At 47.5% G+C, this 5,061-nt stretch overlaps 1 pseudogene; it reads left to right on the forward strand.

Annotated features, from left to right (window-relative positions):
• Positions 1 to 1,345: 1,345 nt before the first annotated feature.
• On the forward strand, positions 1,346 to 3,135 carry LOC129812147 (zinc-binding protein A33-like; annotated as a pseudogene).
• Positions 3,136 to 5,061: the final 1,926 nt, after the last annotated feature.

The following is a 5,061-nucleotide window of genomic DNA, read 5'->3' on the forward strand; positions in this document are numbered from 1 at the left end:
AAGTAACCAAGACTAAGGAGATTATTGTGGACTACAGGAAAAGGAGGACCGAGCACGCCCCCATTCTCATCGACGGGGCTGTAGTGGAGCAGGTTGAGAGCTTCAAGTTCCTTGGTGTCCACATCAACAACAAACTAAAATGGTCCAAACACACCAAGACAGTCGTGAAGAGGGCACGACAAAGCCTATTCCCCCACAGGAAACTAAAAAGATTTGACATAGGTCCTGAGATCCTCAAAAGGTTCTACAGCTGCAACATCAAGAGCATCCTGACTGGTTGCATCACTGCCTGGTACGGCAATTGCTCGGCCTCTGACCGCAAGGCACTACATAGGGTAGGGCTAAGCTGCCTGCCATCCAGGACCTCTACACCAGGCGGTGTCAGAGAAAGGCACTAAAAATTGTTAAAGACCCCAGCCACCCCAGTCATAGACTGTTCTCTCTACTACTGCATGGCAGTCGGTACCGGAGTGCCAAGTCTAGGACAAAAGGCTTCTCAACAGTTTTTACCCCCAAGCCATAAGACTCCTGAACAGGTAATCAAATGGCTACCAGGACTATTTGCATTGTGTGCCCCACCCCCAACCCCTCTTTTTACACTGCTGCTACTCTGTTTATCATATATGCATAGTCACTTTAACTATACATTCATGTACATACTACCTCAATTGGGCCGACTAACCAGTGCTCCCGCACATTGGCTAACCAGGCTATCAGCATTGTGTCCCAATCACCACCCGCCAACCCCTCTTTTACGCTACTGCTACTCTCTGTTCATCATATATGCATAGTCACTTTAACCATATCTACATACTACCTCAATCCGCCTGACTAACCGGTGTCTCTATGTAGCCTCGCTACTTTTATAGCCTCACTACTGTATATAGCCTGTCTTTTTATTTCTTTACCTACCTATTGTTCACCTAATACCTTTTTTGCACTATTGGTTAGAGCCTGTAAGTAAGCATTTCACTGTAACGTCTACATCTGTTGTATTCAGCGCACGTCACAAATAAACTTTGATTTGATTTGTCAACAACATAGATGATTGGTACAGTATATTAAAGCCCTTGGTTTAAATTATTACTTTTATGACGGGTCCAAAACTATATTTAATTAAATCCCACAGTAAATGCAATCAAAATGGTAAAATGCTATGTAATAAATCATGTATAAAAGTGTTTTGTCAAACCTTGAAGACCAAATACATACTACAAAACTGTAATGTTGTGTCCCAGTATGTTAAGTTTCATTTCTGAGAGATGCCTTACGTTTAGTTTCTATGCCTTTTGTTTCTATGTTTTAAGTTTTGTTTCATTGCCTTTCATTTCTATGCTTTAAGTTTTGTTTCTGTGAAAGTGAAGTATTTTCCTCTCCATTCATAGAAGCTCCCTCACTCACACGCCTACATCCACCCCCCTCCCCTTTCTCTCTCTCTTACACACAAACACATTTTCTCCCTCATTTTCACACATACTCTCTCATTCACTGTACAGTCCTCCTGCAAGGATGGCAGACAGTTTCTCTCTCTTGGAAGAGGATCTGTCGTGTAGTGTGCTGGGAGATCTTCATGGAGCCGGTGATCCTCTCCTGCAACCACAGCCTCTGCAGGGCCTGTTTGGAGGAGAGCTGGAGTAAAGGAGGGACGCAGGACTGCCCAGTCTGCAGAAGGAGGTCGGCCAGAGACCAGCCACCTCCCAACCTAGCCCTGAGGCATGCCTGTGAGACGCTACTAAGGGAGAGGGAGCCCAAAGACACTCTTGGGCCCGCAAAGGAGCCAACCGAGGAGCCGACAGAGGAGTCTGCAAAGAATGCTACAGAGGGGATGGTAGAGGAGGCTACAGGCAGGCTCTCACAGAGTGAAAACACATACACCACAGGGTGTATGTAGCTTACACTCCCAGAGGCTCCAGCTCTTCTGCTTAGAGGATGAGTGTCTGGTGTGTGTGGAGTGTGTGTTGGAGCACGCAGACCACAGCTTCTGCTCTGTGGGGAAGGCAGCAGGTCAGAGGAGGGAGGGACTCAGACCCCAACTGGAGGCCCTGCAGGAGAAAATGGCTGCCTTTAGCAAAGCTGAGCTCACCTGTGACAAAATGGCTGCTCACATCAGGGTGCAGACCCAGAGAGCAGAAAGGCAGATAAAGGAGGAGTTTGAGAAGCTACACTGCTTCCTGAGGGATGAGGAGGTGGAGAGACTAGCTGCGCTGAAGGAGGAAGAGGAGGAGAAGAACAAAAGGAAGAAGGAGCGAGTGGACGAGATAAGTGAGATTATGTCATCTCTGTCAGACACAATTAGGGCTGTGGAGGAGAAACTGGCAGTGGATGATGATGTGTCGTTCCTGCAGAGCTACAAAATGACAATGGAGAGAACGCAGAGTGTGCCTGAGGACCCAGAGTTGGGCTCAAGAGCACTGACCAACTTGGCCAAACACCTGGGCAACCTCAGTTTCCAGGTCTGGGAGAAGATGCAGAAGGCAGTGAAATACACACCTGTGGTTCTAGACCCAAACACTGCACATCCCGATCTCTATCTATCTGAAGATCTGACCAGCCTAAGACGTGAAGATAAACTACAGTCTCTCCCAGACAACCCAGAGAGGTTTGATATATATTGTGAAATCTTGGGTTCAGAGGGGTTCACTTCAGGGACACACTTCTGGGATGTGGAAGTCGGAGAAAGTGATGACTGGAGGGTAGGAGTGGCCAGCGAGTCTGTTAGTAGGAAACCGGAGATAGATAAAGAAGGTGGCGTATGGGCTGTTGGGGCATGTAATGGTGAACCTTATAACATGAAGAAAAAGACACAGAGGATTAGAGTTTCCTGGGACAAATGGGAGGTGTCCTTCTTTGGTCTTAGTCCATATAGTCCCAAACTCAAAACTATTCAGCACAAATGTACAGAGAGAATGTATCCACACTTTTATCTGCACAACGGTCAAACACTGCAGATCCTTCCAGGGAAAGTCTCTCTGAAGGTGGAGAACCATACTGTATGAACACTTGAATGTAAGAGTTTCCCCATTCAACTTGTTTCTCCTCAGCATAGTGTACAAAGTAACATTCTCATCAATATGACTTTGGTTGCTTTTGAGATGGAGAATATAATTGCATTGTCATTTAAAACTATGTTGCAGTGTTTTGAAAGCTTTGAATATATGTGTTTATGCATATCACTAACCTTTCAATGTAAAAAGAAAGATTGAAAAAAATACGTATAAATTGATTTATTTGTTCTTCAATAAATGGCAAATATTTTCTGTTTGGAGTGGTTAACTTCTTATGGTAGAATTTCAACATTCTTCAATGACCACGCCTGGTGTTGGAGCCCTGGGGAATATGAGGATGGCGAGGAGAAGCTGCTCCGTCATGCAGCTCTGCCTCACCTTGTCTAAATCTCTCTCAGTAGCTCCATCCTGTCTTCTCTAGCTTTCTCCACGGCCCCATCGGCATCAATAGAAATTCTATTCAAAACCATACGGAAGAAAAGCTGGAAATCAATGGCTTGCATATCACCTGATTAGATCGCTGTGTGTGTGTGTACGCACACGAGCCTGTTGTGAGAGAGCAGGTGTGGGGCATGAGGCCTGGCCCCGCAGGCGGCAACCCCGCTACATGGGAGACGGTAATGAGATTACCCCGGCCTGCAGGACCTCACACAGCAGACAGTGATCAGATTAGGGAAAAGGACACTCCAACGTCATCCCTGTCTGTCTGAGAGGAATGAATCTCCTCTGGATTGGCCACCCTCTCTCAGGGTACTGTAACACAAGCCAAATGTGGTAGGCCTACTGTTTTTTCTTGAGCCTTCAGACCCTGACTCTACCCTGAATGTAGCTCTCCTATTTCTCTCTGGCGACTCTGCGTTACGTACACCTCTTGGAGGGAACGCAACACCCTGCTACACTCAACTCCCCGTGGAGTGAAAGAGGTATGTGATTGTAGGTACGGGTAAGGATGACAGAGGCCGAGAAAATTACCGTTTACTGGGAATTTATTTCCTTAACACAGTAATGTGGGGAAAAGTGGCTGGACAGAACCAAAGCGAAGAAAGTAAAAGTTAGTCCTCTCTCCTACCTTACCTGCCTACCCACTACTTACCTAAACACCACCTGGCGCGCTAACCAAAATAGAGAGGATGGTCCGCCCAGGTCTTACCTAGTGTCCATAGACAGAGTACATACTACGGGTATATGTATGCCCGCAGGCCAAGGTGCCTTCCCCTTCCCCCCTGGGAACAAATTAAACAGAATAATAGAAACTTAAGGTGAACAATTTAAATAATCAAAAACACTGAGTCTGATTGGCACACACATACCTCAGAAGTAGCAGCTACAAAATACTTTCAACAACCCTATCTCTGCACAACAACCAACACAGGACATCCAAGAAGCTCTCTCTCCTAACAAAGGAACACTGGCTTTTATCCAGTTGCAGAAGGAGTTTGTAATTGCCAACAGCCCTAACAAAAGGGCGGGATCAGACCTCCAATCGTCGATGGGGCCGACCAATCAGCTGCTTCGAATCCAGGAAGCCATTTCCTGAAATACACACATACATATACACAAACAAACCCAAAACACAGAAACCGGGGAACGGAACACTCTGTGTTCCTGTGTGCCTGCCTGCTAAGTGAATGTGATTGCTTTGGGAATCTTGGCGACGCAGCCGTTGGGTGTGTGTGGAGGCTGGTTGGTTGGTATGTGTGGAGGCTGTTGGCTGGGTGTGAAGACTGTTGGCTGGGTGTGGAGGCTGGTGGGTGTGTGTGGAGGCTGTTGGCTGGGTGTGGAGGCTGTTGGCTGGGTGTGGAAGCTGGTGGGTGTGTGTGGAGGCTGGTGGGTGGGTGTGGAGGCTGGTGGGTGTGTGTGGAGGCTGTTGGCTGGGTGTGAAGACTGTTGGGTGTGTGCGGAGGCTGGTTGGTTGGTATGTGTGGAGGCTGTTGGCTGGGTGTGGAGGCTGGTGGGTGTGTGTGGAGGCTGTTGGCTGGGTGTGGAGGCTGGTGCGTGGGTGTGGAAGCCTGCCCTAGCTTAAGGTGGAGGACATGGGGGATTGATCGTGTCACTT

The sequence above is a fragment of the Salvelinus fontinalis genome, chromosome 15 (genome assembly GCF_029448725.1).
Source record: "Salvelinus fontinalis isolate EN_2023a chromosome 15, ASM2944872v1, whole genome shotgun sequence".
Taxonomy (NCBI): domain Eukaryota; kingdom Metazoa; phylum Chordata; class Actinopteri; order Salmoniformes; family Salmonidae; genus Salvelinus; species Salvelinus fontinalis.